General features: G+C 31.5%; 1 pseudogene; it reads left to right on the plus strand.

The window, feature by feature from the left end:
• The first annotated feature begins 18,508 nt into the window (after positions 1–18,508).
• LOC149567706 (ATP sulfurylase 1, chloroplastic-like) overlaps positions 18,509–21,410 on the plus strand; it is a 71,946-nt pseudogene continuing 69,044 nt past the window's right edge.

The raw sequence follows: 21,410 nt of genomic DNA on the forward strand, positions 1-21,410 counted from the left end.
TTCCTTTCTAAGGAGGGTTCCTTGGTGTTGACATCTATATTTTGATTCCTTTATCATTGCAAAATGTATTGAACTCATGTGAGGTGAATTCACCACCTCTGTTAGATCTCAAACACTTCATACTCTTTCCTATTTCTTTTTTAGCTCTGGCTAAATACCACTTGAATAACTGAAAAGTATCAGATTTAACATTAAGAAACATCATAGTCATCATTCTAAAATAGTCATATGAAAATAGAATAAAATATTGATCCTCACAATAAATTTTAACACCAATGGGTCCACATAGGTCAGTATGAACCAATTCCAAAATATCACTAGCAGTATATGTTTTACTCTTGAAACTAGACTTTGTCATCTTTCGTAATTGACATTGTTTACACATAGCATTGTCGAGCTTCTTTAGTTTAGGCAATCCTCTTACTTTTTTCATCTCACCAATATTCACCAAATTGTCAAAGTTCACATGACATAATCTTTTGTGCCATAACTAGATATCTTCTTGTTGTGCAAACATACATGTCTCACTTGATAGGTCTAGATAGAATAAGTTACCTCTAGTCTATTTACTATTTCCAATTAGCTTACCATCACTATCATGTATCTTAGCCTTTCTATTGTGAAATTCAACTCTGTTACCTATTTTGGTCAGCTATGAAATGCTCAACAAATTATAGTTAAGTCCTTCAACCTAGTAAACAATATCACATGTTATCTTGTCAATTAGTTGAATAGTGCCTACCTTTTATAATGCATAGGATAACATTGCAAAATTTAACACATCCACCATTGTATGGACCCATATCTTCAAAATTTTATTTATCACCAGTCAGACGATTGGAACATACACTATCAATTATCCATCTATCACTTTTGTTCACATAATAAATTAATACAATTTTTTCATCTTCATCAAAATCTTCTTTCATAGCAACATAGACAACTTCATCATCATTACTCTCATATTCATTATTAGTCTTTTCTTCAACAATATAACAAGATTTCTTACCTTTGTCATCCTTTCTTCTTGTGTAGTCTTTGTCATATCTTATTCTTTTGTACATGCTCTCCTTCCTTTGATCCTTATCTTCTCTATTAGGGCATCTAGTAGCAATATGACCAAATTTGTTGCATGAAAAAAAAATGATAGTTAATTTACCTTTGTATTTACCTCTTCCTCTTCCAAACCTTTTTGTAATGAGAGCTTCAAGTTCATCAATCTCATCATCAAAACTATTGATAGGCCAACACTGGGGCAAATAATAATAAAAGAATTAATAATTTATGATGACATTCGACTGGTCTATACGTGTTAGTCCAAGAGTGTAAGCTTGCGAAAGGCATCCGAGCAATATGCTCTCAAGGGATGCAGGTTGTGAGCTAAGTGATTATGAATGCAACTAGAATACATGAAAGAAAACTTACAACAAAGCAAAATAAAATTAGCAACATGAACTGTCACTTCCTGGCGACAAAATCTTCTCTTTTATGTTCAAGCGACAGGAACTATAAAGAAATTGTAGCAACTCTGAAACAACAACTTTAACACAAATCATAAAGCCAAATCTAAAACATGGAATCTAATTTAAAATAAATAAAAGATTCATAAATTCTCAAAAAATAAAGTATATAGTGCAAACCTTAATACAACTAATATAATTCTCAATGATTAAGCATGAAACATAGGGATGAATTATAGATACAAATACTATATGAAATACTAATTTGAAATGAGACAACATAAATAATTAATACACTAAAATACTAATATGAAATTATATAGAACATAAACAATTAAGACATACAACTTACAAAAATATATAAAATATATTTATATACATTCGGCAGTCAAGAGTGGGCACACTTCCTCCCAACAAACCAATTGAAGAAAATGCTCAAAGAACTCTTAAATCAGCTTAGCATAATAATATATTTATGATATTATGATTCATACATTCTTCTCCTCCTCTCTTGAATATGTGATAGCTTATATAGCCTTTTACATATAAAACAAACAATTCCATTTTTATCATGGAAGTTCAATCTTTATGGCTGAAATTTATTATTTTATTTTTAATAAAGAGTGTAAAATATATGACCACTCTTTCTATAACATAATAAACTAATTTCTTAACAATATACTAATTATTTGCAAACTAATTTTCTAATAATATAACAAATAAACAATATGAAAGTCTGGTCGAAATGGTAAATTCAAAATTTTGGCCTTTAAAAAGCACTCATAACTCTTTTATCATGCACTTTCTGAAGATTTTTTCATGTGGGAATTGAATTGGCTCTATTATGGACAAAACCCATATCTCAGATTTTTTAGATTCTTCTTCATTTTCTCAGAAATTGCCATGCAATATTGACTATAGAAAATGTTTGAATTGTGATTTCTTGCAAAATTCTAATAAATATAATAATATCATTATATTTTCTTCAACATATTCCTTTGTCAATATTGTTGGAATAGAAAATACTCCAAATAAATACCAATAGGAGTCTTGCATAGAAGGTGCATGTTGCAAATATATATTTCAATGCAAAAAGAATAAGGCTTATTAGTAAAGATAATCAATAATTACTTTCCATAATCTAATCTCAAAACTAAATTAAATATTAATTATATATTAAATCATTTGCAACATAAAATAGTGAAATGATATGAAAATAGAATGGAATTGGAATTCAAGAATATGATGAAACGTGATAGAAAATGAGACATTATTTGCTCTCATCAACTATCACTTTCACTCTTCACATGTTTTTCTTTCTTCTTGCTAAGACCAAGTTTTGACTTGAAAGAAGATTCAATGGTAGTAGATGTGTAGTTATCAAAATTAGACATCTCAAAAGAAGTAATTCTACCAATTACATCTATTAAGGTAAAGTTGTTACCTGGTGTGCATCTCAATTGTTGGATTGCAGAGACTCCAATGGCATAGATAGGGAGTAGAGTCCCCAATACCTTACTTATCACTATCTCATCTTTGATTTCTCTATTTGTACCTTGAATTACACTATATTATCACCTTCCTTCATTCTCATGTCATCAAATTTTCCTCTTAGGCTTTCTAATTTGGCTCTTAAAATATTGTCATCACCTCCATATATGGTCTTCAATCTACCCCACATCTTCTTTGCAGTATTGCAATCTTTTAAGTCATCAAACTTGGTATAGCTTAACGCTAAGGAAATCTCCAACATTGCTTGGTTATGATCTAAATTTTATTTCAGTTCTTTAGCAATCAAAGGATTATTACTTCTACTTATTCATTGTCCAAAAACTTGACAACAACATCATTGATACTAGATATGTGCAGCTTCATCAGGGTTTTCCATGCAGGAAAGTTCTCCTTGTTTAGCTTGGGTACATCTCTCTTGTTCCTCATGATCTTTAGCTTTAAGTACCTTCAAATTTTTCTCTACAAGCACTAAGATCAGATACTGATTGTTAGAAATGTTTAGAATAACTAAGGGGGTGTGAATTAGTTACTCAAGGTATATATGTACCACTTGAACAATTAAACATTAAACACTTCACTATTCTACTTATCCTATTGTTGCTTGGTTTCTAATGTAAAATTGTCATAAAAATAACTTACATTGCATCATGGAAACATTATCAAATGTAAATATTCATAAAACATTCATTATAATTTGACACTAGGATTTTACATGGCAACCCAATTTGGGAAAAACCACCAAATGTCACTTTTTTTCACTCTTTCGAAGTGAGCTCTCTTAGGAGCCAACCCTGTTAAAGGTTACAAAAGACATTGTTAAATGTAAATTTTTTAGATGATCTAATCAACCTATTAGGAGTGGCCTTGTAAGAGGACTTTGATCATTCCATTTAGAATGTCACCTAGTTGAAGTATTTACACAAATTGTTAAGTCTTCAAATGATTCTTAGGTCAACCTCTATTAAATGGATTTCAATAAAAAATATTTACATCAATTATAAGAAAGAAAATATTAGGTTTCATTTGGGTGATACAACTCACTTTTGCTGGTTCAGATTTCTATTCAGTCCTTGTGCTAGTTCACTGATAAGCCTTTCACTATCATCTCTAATCTTGTTCTACTTGGACACCTTTCAAGCAATCAGTGCACTCTTCTCATCAACACTTAAGCCTTCTGCTCTAATTCACTTATTAATAACAACATCATATCTGCAATCTTTCTCCTTAAAGCTTCGCATTCACACACTTGTGTATTTCTGATCAACCTTGCTTTATATGTCTTCCTTCACACAAACTTGCTCATACACACATTGGTTGATCCTACATAGGCTTGACTAGACATGACACCAAATTATTAATTATGTATCTCTTTACATAAGCAATTAGTGCTTTACCATTTTCTACATCCACTATAGATCTTAGGGTTTATGATAAGATTCAACTCTATTCAATGTATCTGTTCATCTTCTTGATCATCCTCTAGAAACTTCTCTAGAATCCATTTGTTAGGTCTTTACCTAATTACTTCCTTGAATTTAATGACCCAACTCATCAATCTTATCTTCAACACATTTTACATCTCCCAAGAAATCAAGTGAGTCGGCTTGATCTTACAATTTCTTTGAATTTTTTCACTTACTATCACTCAATAATCTCTAAATTTTGATACTCAATCAACACTAAAATACTAAGTCACTATAAAGATTCTCTCTCGACATCAACTAACTTTAGCTTAGCTGATGCTAATGTTTAGTCAACACTAGATTTTCTAGGCACTAACTGTAGCTTGGTTGACAAAATCATTACTCAATACTCCTTAGTACTTTACTCTTTTCTCAGCTTAGCTTAACTTTCTTGACATAAAGAAATTACTCTACTTTATCAAAGTCTATCTAATAAAATGTCCATTGAAGCTTTCTTTTCATAACTTCAACCTTTCCTCTAGGTGCTATAGTTATGAGTAACTTCTCAAATCCTCTTCATAAATCAAATAGATATGGCATTTAGATTAGGTTGAAATATGTCTCATATATAGATTTGATATCAATGAGAAAACAATCATTGTTCCAATTGTAAGTTTCCAACAATATCACACTAGTATTTAACATGGAAACCCAATTTGGGAAAAAACACCAAGTAAAATGCAACCACTTTTCACTCTTCTAAAGTGAGCTCAGTTAAGAGACAAACCCGTTAAAGGTTACAAAACACATTGTTAGGTGTGACTCTATTAAAGGATTTGGTCACCCTATTAGCCAGAGAGACCTAGTTGGAGGTCTTTAGATCATTCTAGTAGAATTTCACCTTGATTAAATGATTTACTAAATGACCATTTTCGATTACGGTAAAAGAAAGTTTTGAAAGGACCCAAAACCCTTTACAAAAAAATAATGATAAACATTAAAGCACCACCAATTTTTGCAAGGACCAGAAACCTAAATTTTAAAATATCAAAAGTAGGTTTTACAGGGACTTGAAACCAAAATTTTAAACCATAAAAAGTGACTAGGTTTTACAAGGACCTAGAACCTAGAGTTTAAGCTAGAAAGCAAAAAGTAAAAACTAGAAAGACCACCCAAACTAGAAACCAACACACCCTCTCCATAGCTAGCACCTACATCAGCTCTTTGATAATGTTCACCACCTCTTTACCTACTTTTTCAATACTCTAGATAATGTCAGGTGAAGTAAGAACAAGAACCTCAAGAGCCTTAGCCACATTTTTCCTTATGCTCTGCCTAGGTCTCTTATTAGGTCTACTTGGACTCCCCATCCCAACATTACCAAGAGACATTATCTCCTCATTACTCTTATTACCTAGACTAGCCACCACAACACATAGACTAGAAGTGAACTGTTCCATTTTTTGACCACTTTCCTTTATAAGGTAACAAAGCTCCTACTCATATTCTTTAAGCTTATCAAGGATGTTACCAATTTTCACTTCCATCTAAGTTCTCCTAGTGTGTTCAACATCTAATTCTTTCTGCATAACCCCCATTTTCTTCTTGAGATCCATTATTTCATTATATAGCCAAGAATCAATCTGAAGAGAAGTCTCCGCTTTAAGCTTAGTAGGATGAAGAAAGGAAATTTTAGCATCCTGAGAGTCATCCCTCTTATCAACCACATCCCTAGGCTCAAAACCAACTACAGTGGTCATAATATTGATTTGAGTATTAGTATTAATATCCAAATTCTTCATCCTTTCCTTGTTTTCTTCTTTACTTTGGCTATTATCCTTATCGGCAGGGCCTTTATCTTCAATCTCCTTACCAATATCTTCCTCCATTTTCTCCTCACTGGCATTATGAGAAGGGTGATCACTCTATTTTTCATCCTCCTCCTCGAAGGCTTCCGACCCAACATTTGAGTCTGTATTTCTATCCCTACTTCCCTCCACATTGTCTTTACCAGTTGACACCCCTTTACTCACAGAGTAACCGTCCAGGTTAGAACTAAGATCCCCTATTTCAATTTTCTCATCATTACCTGAATTCTTAGATTCAATAATTTCCCCAACATGTTTCTTAGTCCTCTCCTATTTGAAAACCTTCTTGTTATCACTAGCCCCTTATTCCACCTTTATTCTCTTAGAATGGAGATCATTACTAGACCCTTTCCATTTCTCAAGAACTAGAGAGGGCTTAATAGCCTTACTTTTACAAAAGTTTTCAATAAGTAAAATTAAACCTTCATAAAGCACAAGCCGAGAATCTTTCTTCATATGTGCATATAGGCTTATAAGTAGAGAGTATTTCAAAAAAAATGGAAAGGAAACCCTATCTTTGTGCCTAAAATGATTTAGGAAAACAAAGTGAAATTTACGGACTCTCTTACCCCTACCATCAAGAATAAAATACTCATGGATACATGACAGCACACCCCTTTAGATAACTTTTATTTGATTTAGTTTGTAGAAGTCCCCATTTTTCTCCAAATTATTCTCTTCAACTTTCGTCTTTAAAAATTTATTGAAAGCCACATTGGACATACTAGTCTCCTTGTTGAATTTAATCCCTTCCATAGGAAGCCTCGTAACCTCAATAATAAATTCTTCAGTCAATTTCACCATGACCCCATGCAAAGTGACCCTATCTTCAAACCAATTTTTAAAGAAGGCTTTCGTAATGTGAGGTTTATACCCATGGAGTCTCTCAATGTAGGTCATCACTTTACCTTTCTACAAAATCTCCCACATAGAGGCCTTAGCCTTCCAAACCTAGCAATTTCTTAGCTCTCACTTTTTTGGTTCCCCGCCCATCTCAAAAACCCAATTTTCTCTACAAAACACTAGAGTAGCAAAAAGCAAAAAAGGTAATAAAGTATTGAAGATTATTGAGGAGCTATTAACCTTACTTACATGTCAAACACAAGTCATTATAGCCCAAAAGGTACTTCCCAGGGAATCTCAAACTATCCTCTATAAACCCACCACTCTTCTTCATAAATTTACCAATATTAGGAAATCTTTCCTTCTCTAGCATGTGTCCTATCATAATTAAAAATCGCCATTAGCTCTACATCCTTGCATAGGTCAACATGCCACCTCAACTTTCTTTCCCTATAGACAACCTAGTTGGGAATCCAATCAACAACTGAATTACCCTCTCAAAAAATATGAGAGTATTACAATATCAATTTTTTTAATAAGGTTTTTGATTTCCATAATACTTCCTTCAATTGTCCAACTAATCAGATTCTTGTTATTAAGCATATTAATAATGTTAAGTGAATCTCCTTCCATCCAAAGATTTTGATAACCAGTTTCCATAGCCAACCTCATAGTATACACCATTTCTATTGCTTCAGCTTTATGTCTAGTTGAAATCCCAATAAGGATGGCAATAACATTAACAATTCTACTAGTATGGTGCCTCAAAACCCCTCCACAACCAGCTTTGCCAGGATTGCCTTTAGTAGCACTGTCAAAGTTACCTTTAATCTAACCCATAGGAGGAGATTCTAATTTAACATTCTACCTCTAATCATCAATTTTGATTTTATAGCCTTTAGTCTACATAGGATTGTTGATTTGGGTATCATCACTCAATTTTCTGTGAGAATTGAAGTTTTCCTTGATAGCTCTAATTATATTATGACCAAGTACCCACTCAAGAATTTCTTCGTCTCTAAAAATTCTATTATTTCTTTCTTTCCAGATTCCCCACCAGAGATGGAGTACAGTTATTTTTCATAGAAAACCAATATTAACCTCCTTAGGAGGACATCTCCAACTCTGAAAGCACTTATCAATATTATTCTATTGTACCCAATCTAAATTCTTGTAGTTAAGGATGTAACTCCACACTTTTTAACTATAATTGTAATTTAAGAAAAGATTATTTTTGTCATTAGAGTCCTTTTTACATTGGCTATATCTATTAACCACACAAACCCCTCTTTTTTGCAAATTGTCCAATGTGAAAATATTGTTTTGAAGAAAGATCCAGAGAAAAAAAATTATTTTAGGAATAAGACCTTTAATCCAAGCTTTAGTCCATAAAGGTCTAAATTCCTTTTCCTTTTTACTAAATGACTGTTAGGTCAACCTTGATTAAAGGATTTTTACTACCAAAATGGTTAGAAAGTAACAACTAGGTTTGATCTATTAAGATACAACTCAATTTGAAAATTCAAATCTCCATTCTAATTATTTATTGGTTCATTGACTGGACTTCATTGTGTTCTCCATCTATGATTTGCTTGGAAACCCTTCAAGAAATCAGACTTCACCAATCTCCTCACTTTTCCTCTATTACTTTGTTCTTACAAGTTCTCCACAAAAATTTCCAATCAACAATGAACCAACCTTAGAAAATATATCTTGTGCCTCCTTAAATAGGTATCTCTAATATTTTTACGCTTAAACATCATCATAGATCTTAGGGTTTGATAAGATTCATTGAATATATCTATCATTTTGTCCTTCTACTCCTTTCTTGACACTTCTAGAAACATCTCTTTAAACCCTTTCCTTTGATCATATAACCTCATGAATCCTTATCATTCACATGTTTTGAACATTTCAAAAATTCAACTATGTTAGCCTCAAACTTGATTCTTTCATGCACTATTATTTTGTTAACACTCGATCATCACTGTGTTCTTCTACTTAGTCAACACTCTGTAGCTCAGTCGCTACTACTCTCTCTTTCACTGGCTTGCTCAATCTTCATTACACTCAGTCATTATTACATTTCCTTCCTTTATCTTGCTTGACCATAACTATCACTTGGTTGATACTATTTTCTTAGCTAACTCTTTAAGTTCTTTAATCTTTTGCTTCATTGACCTAGTAAAACTATCACTCAGTCAAGCTTAGTGTTTTACTCAACTTCTTTTCTTCTCTTCTATACATCAATTCAACTATCTACTTCACTTCATATAATGATTAAACAACATAGTATCTTGTCAAAGAATAACTGATCAAGTACCCATTGTAATTCTAACATACTTGCTCCTCTTTACTCAACAACTTCACTAGTTCATCTAGTTATCTCTCTTTTCAAATCCTCTTCACCAATCAACTAATATAATAATCTACACTATAAGTAAATGTCTTTCTAATAAGGTTTGACTTCAATGACAACATAACAATTATTCTAATTGTAGTTTCCAATAATCTCCTTCTTTGGCATTGATGGAAACACCTCTAGTTAACATGAAAATGCAAAAGACTTTCTCATGATTTGTCATTATCAACTCCCTCTATTTTGATATAGATCTTTGTTCATATCCTTAGTTTCATTTAATTCTCATCCTTTAAATCTCTTACACTTCTCCCTCTATAATACTAATTGTAGATTATTCAATTCTGAAACCAATTGTAATATCATTTTTAATGACTCCCTCTTTCACTAGATGGATGGTAATTGTCATACTTATCTCCCTTTGATGGTAACTTACCATGCAAATGAAAAGGACTTTATCATGATTTATCATTATCATATCCCTCTATGATTTGATACAGATCTTTATTAATATCCTTATTTTTATTCTGATTCTCATCCTTGCACTCTCTTACACTTCTCCCTCTATAATACCAATGCAAATTCTTCAATTCTAACACCAATTGTAATATCAGCTATAATGACTTCCTCTTTCATTAGATGGATGGTAATAGTCAACTTATCTACCTCTGATGTTAACTATATACATATTTTCCCTCTTTGACAAAAATGCCAATGATATCATCTATTACACATAGATCATCATCTTAGTCACAATCTGATGATCTTAAAAAATCACTTCTCTATCATCTTTTCCTCGACTTCTTGTAGTCTCATCTACTCTTTCTTATGTTTGTATTTTTACTACTTTAGGCAACATCAATGTGTAAGATATCTTGACCATAACAATTGATGCAATGATGTATCTCTTCTTAATTTACATCAGATAGGGGAATGATCCCTAACTTACATCTTAGATACTCAAAATAATCCTTAGGTAATGCGTTAGTAAATACATTAGCTATGTGCTCCTTTGTGTTCACATACTCGACTCAAACTTCTTTGACTTGTACCAACTCTCTCAAGTAATGATCCTTGGTTGCAATGTGTTTAGTTTGTGTGTGCATTACATGATTCTTTCATGTGTTTATAAAACTTGTATTATCACAATAAATCACAAAAAGTTTAGTAATCTCTTCCTTCATACCTTTCAAAAATTACTTGATCCACACAATTTTAGAACAATTAACTGCTAAAACAACATATTCAACCTATGTTGTGGATTGAGAAATATAGTTTTGTTTCTTGCTTGTCCATCAAATCAGTCTTCTTTCTAGAAAGAAAGCACCCCCACTTTTACACTTTCTATCATCAATTTTTCCAGCCTAATCAACATTCCTATAAAACTTCAACTCAAACTTGTCACTTTTCTTGTACCATAGTCCATAGTCTTATGTTCCTTTTAGATATCTTAGTATCCTTTTCATAGCCATCATGTGAACTTCTCTAGGATTAGAAGAAATTATTGCAACAATGCTGATTCCTAATGCAATGCCAAGTTTGTTATGTACAACATATTGCAATTTTCAAATCATTGACCTATACAATGTTTGTTTTACTTCAGCAAATCATCATTCTTTGAAATTTTGTGACCAGTAACCATAGGTATTCCAACTAGTATTGAATATTCCATTCCAAAGGTCTTCAATATTTCATTGATATACTTTGATTGTGCAATGTATATACCTTTCTTCATTTGATAAACTTGCAAACCAAAAAAGAACTTGATCTCTCCAAACATTGAAATCTCAAATTATTGCTTCATCTCATTAGCAAATAATTTACACAATAAATCATGTCTACCAAATATGATATCATTAAAAAAAATTTCAGCTAGCAAATCAAATTCTCTTTTCAAGTATAGATTGTTATTGTCATTAGTTCTTGCAAAACCATTTTCATCAAATAAGTACCTAACCTTTCATACCATGCTCTAGGGGCTTGTTTCAAACCATATAATGCTTTGTGCATTTTTCATACCATACTCTTCTTGCTAGGATAAACAAATCCTTCATGTTGTTCAATGTAGACTTCTTCTTCTAAAATTCCATTCATAAATGCAGATTTGACATCCATTTGGTATATCTTGAAGCCTTTGTAAGAAACATGTCCAAGAAAATTTCTCACTCCTTCCAGTCAAGAAAATGGGGAGAAATTATCTCCATAATCAATTCCATCCTCTTGTGCATATCCCTTACAAACTAATCTTAATTTTTTCCTTGTGACTTCACCTTTTTCATTCATCTTGTTTCTATATTGTTATTGTTATTAGTTCTTGCAAAACCACTTTTGTCAAATAAGTAGGTAAACTTTCACACCATGCTCTAGGGGCTTGTTTCAAACCATATAATGCTTGGTGTATTTTTCATACCATACTCTTCTTGCTAGGATAAACAAATCCTTCAATTTGTTCAATGTAGACTTCTTCTTATAAAATTTTATTCATATATGCAGATTTGACATCCATTTGGTATATCTTGAAACCTTTGTAAGAAACATGTCCAAGAAAATTTCTCACTCCTTCCAATCTTGAAAATGGGGAGAAATTCTCTCCATAATCAATTCCATCCTCTTGTGCATATCCCTTACAAACTAATATTTATTTTTTCCTTGTGACTTCACCTTTTTCATTCATCTTGTTTCTAAATACCCACTTTGTTCCAATCACATTCTTATCCTTTGGCCTAGGTACCAATGTCCAAGTCATGTTCTTCTATATTTCATCAATCTCTTCATTCATTTCCTTAATCCATTCTTCATTCTCCAAAGCTTTTTTAATTGAATTAGGTTCAAACTCACATAGTAATCATGCATAAATCTTCAACTTACTTCTTGTCATGAATCTTGAATTTTTGTCTCCAATGGCTTGGTTAGGTATCTCTAGTTGCAACTTGACATTGTCTATCTAGTGTTCAATTTTGTCTCTTTGACGTTTGACTTCTCTTTTTAACTCAACTACTACAACATGATGCTTGGAAACATGTTGATGCTCAACAAAGATTTTATGTTGAACGTCAATAGTGCCTAACTAATGATGCTTGGAAACCTCTTTCTATGGTTCAGGTAATGTACTTAGTTCTCCTTCATAGATGTAGAAAATTTCTATAATCTTCAAGTTCTTTCTTACATTCTTCTTCATTCTTGTATACAAATTCATCAACTCTAATATTTGCACTTCCACAATTTTATTAAAGTTAGAATTCAAACACTTGTATGCCTTGTTTTTAATAGAATATTCTAGGAATATACCTTCATCACTCTTTGCATCAAGTTTTCCTTTCCTTTCATCTTTCAATATGTAACACTTGCTTCTAAAAACTTTGAAATAATTGACATTAGGTGCATAGCCATACCAAATTTTAAAAGAAGTTTTGTTTGTACCTTTCTTAACTTGAACTCAGTTCAAAGTCTAAATTGTAGTACTTAAAACTTCTCTCCAGTACTTATGTGAGACATTATTTTCCATCATCAATGTCCTTTCATAGTACATGGTTGATCTATTCCTTCTTTCAGAGTTTATTTCATTTGTCTCGTAATTCCTTTTTTTGTGGTGTGGAGTCTAATCAGACTCAGAGGTTTTTTTTCCCACTTTATTCAACGCAGTTTTCCCCTATAATTTACTATGGGGGTTTGGAGTAAACTTATCAGCAAATTAACTTATTCATTCATCACTTAGATCTATGTTCATTATATATCAAATAATGGTAATAAAACAATAGTAAATAGCATGCATCATACATATAACATTCACACACGGAAACCCAATTTTGAAAAAAACCAACAAGTAACATGATACCACTTTTCACACCTCTAAAGTGAGCTTGGTTAAAAGCCAACCTTGTTAAAGGTTATAAAACACATTTTTAGGTGTGACCCTATTAAAGGATTGAATCACCCTTTTAGGAGTGGCCTAGTTAGAGGTGTTTAGATCCTTCCATGAGAATGCCACCTTGATTATAAGATTTTTAAAATGACTATTATGTCAACCTTGATTAAAGGTTTTTTTACTACCACAATGGTTAGAAAGTGACATCTAGGTATGATCTACATTAAGATACAACTCACTTTGCAAATTCAGATCTCCATTTCTCTCATTTGCTTGTTCATTGATTGGACCTCGTTATGTTTTCCATCTCTAATCTGCTTAGCAACCCTTCAAGCAATAACACTTCACCAATCTTCTAACTTTTCCTCTATTACTCTACTCTTTATAGGTTCTCCACAAAAATCTTAGGGTTTGATCAAATTCATTGAATCTATCCATCGTTTTGTCCTTCTACTCCTTTCTTGACCCTTCTAAAAAATTATCTTTAAATCCTTGTCTCTGATCACATACCAAACTTAATTCATGCATTAAATATGCAAGCTCATCAATCCTTATCATTTACATATTTTGACCAATCCAAAAATTCAACTATGTTGGCCTCAAACTTGATTCTTTCACAAACTATTATTTTGTTGACACTTGGTCATCATTGTGTTCTTCGCTTGGTCAAAACTGTGTAGCACAATCTCTATTGTTCTATCTTGCTTGACTTTCACTAGCTTTCTTGGTCTTCACTATGCTTAGTCATTACAACATTTTCTTCCTTCAGCTTACTTGTCCATAACTATCATTTGACTGATATTATTTGATCGGCTAACTCTTTAAGTTCCTTAATCTTCTACTTCATTGACCTAGTAAAATTATCACTCTATCGAGCTTAGTTTTTTATTTAGTTTCATGTCTTCTCTTCTATACATCTCAAATGTCTCCTTGACTTCATATAATGATTAAAAAACACATTATATTGTCAAAGACTAATTTATCAAGTACCCATTGTAATTCCAACACACTTTCTCCTCTTTACTCAACAACTTCACTAGTTCATCTAGTTATCTCTCTTTTCAAATCCTCTTTATCAATCAGTTGATATGGAGCTCTACACTATTAATAAATTTCTTTCCGGTAAGGTTTGACATTAATGAAAACATAATAGTTTTTCCAATTGTGGTTTCCAAAACTATCCTACTCACCTTCAGTACAGAGGTTGGTAGCTTGAGACAACATGATCACTGGAAATTATGGGAGCAACCCTAGTTTGGGGCTATTATTTTCATACTTTTCATGTAGGAAGAATAATTTTGACTATCATGGGCCCAAAAGTCATGTTTTTAATTAATCTTGTTTAGATATGGTTGATAGTAGTATTATTCACAATATCATAGAGGTGTTGGATGAAATTTATTATGTTTCAAAAATATTTGTATTAAGATTTGATATGAGTAGATTGTCCTCTGTATTATGGAATTTTTCTCTATGTTTGAAACCAATGATTGATTTCTTTGTTCCTATATGCAAAGCAGATTTCAAGAAACAAGTGTTCATTGGAATTTTGGTTACAAGGATATAGAACCATTGAACTTGGTCAAATCTCCACATAATTGTACATAATTGATACTCTTGTAATTGTGTTGCCCATACATTATACTAACTTGTATTATGTTTATAAAATTGCTTATAGTTAAAGATATGGCATCATCTTTGTAAAATGTGCTATTTTGAAATTTGATGCAATTTTAAAACTCAAATCTGTTCATTTCTTTCTAATTTTGATTTTTTAGCATTAATTATAATCATTCTAGTAAAATTTAACTTCAATTTTCTTTAATTTTCAAATACTAATTCTAATGGCTAAGAACAAACAACATGAACTTTGGAACAATATAAATTAAGGTAGAAGAAAGCTTTAAATAAAGTAAGTTCAAGTTCTATTATTCTTTTACTCTTAGTCATATTTAAGTTATGTTATGTTAAATCTTTTACTCAAATGAAAAATGAAATGCTAAATTATTGACTGAGAATGAGGTAATTTGATTTATAATTTTTTATTGAGCTCTCTCGATAATTGGCCCTCATGCTCTGCCCACAAATCCTAAGAAATATTATATTTTCATCAATAAGGACAATGTGGTTTTTGGGGGGCCTAAGAATTGGGGATGTTTTGGGAAACATTTGGGGGGCAAAGATAGTGAGAATGAGGGAGAAGTTTATTGAGTTGATTCTTAGGGTTGTTTATTGGAGACTAGAAGTTGTTGATATGGGGTTTAAATGTTCTTTTGATGCTGCTATTGAGGGGGTTTTGTAGAGGATTACAAACTAGTGGAAGGGGTAAACAATGGTTGGTTCAAGTTCAAGATAACCATAAGCCACTATTTCTATGATATTTTTTTCATTCATTTTGTTTTTGGGATTAGGGGAGGAATTTCATCAATTCTTATGATTAATAAGAATAAAAAATTGGTGCAAAGAACTAAACTTTTGCTTCATTATGCTCTAAACTTAATTTTTTTTTATATAAATATAAATTTTCAGTGGATTGTTGTATGGCACTTTTGTTGTTCTCATAGAAATATATGAAGGCCATAACAGAGGGGTTACTACCTAATCTATTTTTGGTAGTCATAAAATGAGATTAGAAAAATGGAAAAGCATTTAAAGAAACCAGATCAATACAAATAAAATTCTGTAGATTTTAATTGAATTTATATGATTTTTGCACTTCAAAAGTTTAAATATTTTTTATGTAAGTTTTGTGAAGTTTATTTTCTTCACATTTCATATAAACCCTTATGATCTATCATAAGAGGAAATTTAATTAGAAGAAAATTAATTTAAAATCCTTCTTGTTTAGGGTAGCTTTTGTATTCACTGATTCAAATCTATGATTTTTCCCTATTGACGCTTTAAACATGTGATTAACTCACTAAAATTGCACCACAATTTGTGTGCCTTCTCTTTTCATTTCTTTCCAACTTCTTTGTATTTAATCTGGAGACAACCAAGGTTGATGACAGATTAATCTTGTTTTCTTCCCTTCGATGTTGCTCATAAATTTGTGCACTCATTACATGAAGACTCATTACAAGCCTCTTTCACCAGCCGAGAAATGAGGATCCCTTTATCTTGTTTCATCTAACAGTCCTTTCATGTAACAAGAAGACAATGGAAATAATTATGTGAGGATTTTTTTGGATTCACTTTCATATAATTTACTTACAAAGCTATTTAAATTCTCTTACAAAGTTATTCAAGAGTATTGAAGTAGCTTTTAATTGCACTAACTTCACATAGTTATGAAAATTTAAAATTTAGTATCTACTTTTTAAAATACAAAAAAATAAAATAATGATATCATAATTGATAATTATCAATTGAATAATAATAGTTGATTTCTTGTTCAAACAAGTTTAATTTTTTTATATTCTATTTATTATTAAATAAAAATATAATACATATAATAAAAATTGTGTGTGTGTGTGTGTGTGTGTGTGTGTGTGTGTGTGTGTGTGTGTGTATGTGTGATATTATATAGGTCAATTTTTTTGTTTGAATTGAAGTCATTTTTTTTTTCCAACTCTAACTAGTATAGCGGAGATTCAAAATTCAAATCTTAATTTATTACATTCTCTCTCTTAGTTCATTAATCTTAATGTTGAAATGTTCTATAGAATCATCTAAGAGATATGAAGACTACAATAGAGACCGACAAAGTACTTTCTACGAGTTTATTGATTATAAAATAACTTTACATTATCTATTAATCAAAAGAAATCATCATCTTCAAATGTTCTATAGAATCATCTAAGAGATATGAAGACTGCAATAGAGATTGTCAAAGTACTTTATAAATATGAGTTTATTGATTATACATTATCTTTACACTATCTATTACTCAAAAGAAGTCATCCTTTCCAAATTATAATAATGTCATATTATGATCTCAACACAAAAAACAAATAAGTCTAGTTTTGAAAAAAAAGAATTAGATGGTATAATTCAATCGAAACCCTCATCTTTGTTTAGTAGAAATTGAATGATTTGTTTAGCAAAAATTGAATGATCTATAATTCTTCCATTAGCAATGAGTGGATGGTTTATCAGTTTGTACATTACATAATATAGGCAACCCAAGATGGGTGCAAACCTTATATATTACAAACATAATACATAAAAGAGGTAGTCCCTAGTCTTTCAACATAAGAACTCATATAGGCAACCCCAAGATGTGAATCACTAGAAAATGTTGGATGAGAAGTTAGGAAAGACCAGGGAGAAACTTATGGCCTTAGTAGGTTCTCTTACATAGCCAATCTAATTTTTAAGATGTTTAACCTACAACCATTTACTCTATTTAGTGTCAGAATGATTAGAAAATGTATATAATGGTAAGATTACTATTTTGATCTCCAGTCCAATCAAAGTTAACATGTGTAGCCTCATTTTGTACATTGATCTCACCTCCACTTTAGCTGCCTTCAAAGCCAACAATTCCATCCAAATATTTAGAAATATGCTTGATTGCAACCCAACTTCAATATTATCATCACCTCCTCACATTGATATTTCTTTCATAGATATACTTTTCTAACCTTATTTTTCTTCATTAATTTCTACATTCACACCCTTGAAATATTTTCATCTATATTCAAAGTTTGTTCAAAACTTTTGAATGACATGCTAGATTGTTTCTAAGAATTTTTTTATAATTCTTTATTTGGATTAAAAACCTATTTGATCGACATCAAACTTTAGCTAATTAAAATCCTTGCCAAGATTCTTAATCTCAACTTAATTTGATAGGAAAGGTGTAGGTTCTTTGTTGAATGTATTTGGGCCAAATATGATGTTTAAACTTGACACATTTTTGTTATTGTGTATGGAGTCCAAGTTACATGTGTGGTATATATGTACTTGTAGCATAGTCATCAGCTTAAAAAGGTTGAATCATATATCCATCCTGATTTCCTTTTTTATTATGGAAGTTTATCCTCATGTTATTTGAGGATAACATTCCTAACTTTCTATGTATTTAAGATTTTTGATGGTCTCATGTTTTTGGCTTTCCTATTTACCTATTCAACCAATAACCATATATGATCCTACTAATATCATTTATTTTGTGGAATTTTGAAAAGTAAAATGGTTAATTGGATATTTCTACACTAATTTCTAATAATTTATAGTTGATCTCTTGAACAAATATGTTAGCTCTTAAATATATAGGTATTCTATATGAAAGTGAACTTCATTCAGTTTCTCTGAAGGTTACAAATAATACGTTGATAACTAAGCTTAGGCTTTGTATTTCTACAACATTGATATATAAGCATAACAAAAAGGAATAGATTGTAAGAACATGGGGAACAATAGCTCTAGGATTTCCCTATGTGTAAGAGGAAATCACTTCAATTAGAAATTGGTTCGTTAGAGGTGATTTGGAGGTTCTCAATCCAATCAAGTATAATGATGGTCTTGACCATTATAGGTTATCTCCCAAAGAGCTTCAAAAAGTGTTCAAAAGATGCAATGTAGATGTAGTTTTTGTCTCTAATCTTTGGAATCCTATCCACAATGGGCATACCCTACTGATGACAGATAGTCACAAACAACTTCCATAAATGGGATATAAAATTCCTTTTTTTTTACTCCATCCACTTGAAGGCTATACCAAGACAAACAATGTGCCTTTGTATGTGTAGATGGAACAACATAAGAAGATATGTTTTGTTTTATGTAAATAGATGTAGAAATCTTACAATAGAGATGCATATTCCACATCAACTCTTTGAAAAGAAATGCCCTCATGATGCTTTTCGAATAAGGAAATACATAGCCTATATGTATGTCCTGATAACAGAACATTAAACATGGAGTCTCACTTTCTATTTCACATCAATTTTCTTAGGTGCTTGAAGAAGGTGTGCTTGATCCATAGAGAATAGTTGTGGTAATCTTCCCATCTCATATGCACCATGCAGGTCATATAGAAGTTCAGTGGCATGCATAGGCAAGGATCAACACAGGGGAAAAATTTTACATTATGGGACATGATCATGTTGGCATGAGCCATCTCATAGAGAAACATGACCTATTTGACCTTGATCATGGGAAAATGATGTTGAGTACGACCCTTGGCCTTGAGAGGCTCAACTTTCTTCCTTAAGGTATGAACTAATCTCTTTACATTTTGAAGCTTATTTTTCTCATGTGAGACTATTTGTTACATGGTATGTTATTGATTGAGTAAAGTAAACTGTTAATACAATATTTTAAGGGATTTTCACCTATTTTGGAATAAGCTCTTCTTGGAAGAGGCAAATATAACAATTGGGTGCAATTTTTTGTACCGAATCAATACTTTTCATATTAGTGATTACTCTCCGCATAAAGATAACTAATGACTTCCGCATGTAACTTGTGTAGGTAGCAACCTATGATAAATCACAGAAGAAAATGGAATTTTTTAAACCTTCCAAGCCACATGATTTTTTATTCATTTCAGGCACTAAGGTTTGGAGAAGCTAATGAATGTGGACATGAAGCAACTTGTATTGAAGGTACCTATAAATTCAAACAAGATCACTAGAATTTCTAAATTCTTGTTGGTCTACTCAATAGCAATTGAGTTTTGATTAAAAGGCTATAACCATGCTAAGTTAGATGGTATGACAAAAGGCATGGAAGGTACATACCACATACGAGATTATGTTTGGGACTTACACTACTTGGAATCAATTCCATAAGAAGGAATATGAATAGAATTGTTGTGATGAGTCAAACCACAAGTAAACTCTCTTTTCTTTGTTGCCTACTCCCTTGGAGTATACATTGATTTGTAAAACTTATGGCTTCCCAGATGTGGTGGTTGAAAATTACAAATCATCATGTTTTTTATATTGTCAAGACATCAACCATTCAACCCCTAATAACAAGTTTCAAGGTTGGGATTATGATTAAAATTAAGGTTAAAATCTTATGATAATGGATTGGAATTATATTCCTATTTGAGACTCTTCGACGTACCACAATGCACCCTAAGGTGTGATTTCTAGTTTATAGAAAAAAGTATCGTGAATCATATGCTAAAAAAATTCATATGAACACCTCTAATCCATTGAGACATGTGAGAAGTCAAACCAACATATTCTCAAAAGGTATTGGTAGAAACCAAAACAATCACATTGTTATCCCACATTTCTATGTTCCTCTAATCAACAATAAAATAATCAAAATATTGGGGTATCAACTATTCCAAGTGGGCATAGTGTTACAATAAACCTTATTTTGTGTCATAAAATCCCACATTTAACTACTTTGTGCCACCTCAAGTTTCAAAACCTTCATATGTGTCCATATCAAACCAAAATCCCTTGCAAAAAATGTCATCTATGTACAATCAGGCACCATCATATCACAATGGTAATCCTTTAGTAGAGCCAAATCTAGGAATTGGTGCAAATGTCATGCTCATACTCACTAAGATAATTTCATAACAAGTTCAACATATACAAGAAAAGATGACCAAACTTCAAATTTGTTCCCCTAAGAAAATATACTCACTTGAAGATTTATATCATTACCCCTTTGATAAGTTTTTATACATGCCACCTTTTCTACCCAATTATGAGAAATTTAAATTTGACAAATATAACAAAAAGGGATAACCAATAGACTGTATCATAGAATCCTTTGTGACATGTATAGAGGTGGCCCATAATGTCACTTATTTTATGAGACTCTTTCTACACAATCTTAGTGGGCCAACTTAATTCTTGGATATGGTGAAGGAGATAAAGGGAACTTCAATCTTGAAGACCATTAAATATAAGTGGAGGTCACATAAACTTTTCATCATGATGTATTTACTAGGTGTTGGAGCATGAAACTTCCAAACAATATCAAACAACCTAGTATGTGAAATTAGTGGTCACTTAATGGGGTATTTAAAATGACATATGATTCTTCCTTGATACTTATAAATATGTTACATGATTAATGGGGAAGGAATTGAATACTTAGAGAAAAAAATGGAAAAATGAAGGATAATAATGAGTCAAATAACCTATTTTCTAAAAGTCTCCATAGAGAAAGGTTATCCATCTA

The sequence above is a fragment of the Cupressus sempervirens genome, chromosome 3 (genome assembly GCF_028749045.1).
Source record: "Cupressus sempervirens isolate cs-2001-9-10 chromosome 3, ASM2874904v1, whole genome shotgun sequence".
Classification (NCBI taxonomy): domain Eukaryota; kingdom Viridiplantae; phylum Streptophyta; class Pinopsida; order Cupressales; family Cupressaceae; genus Cupressus; species Cupressus sempervirens.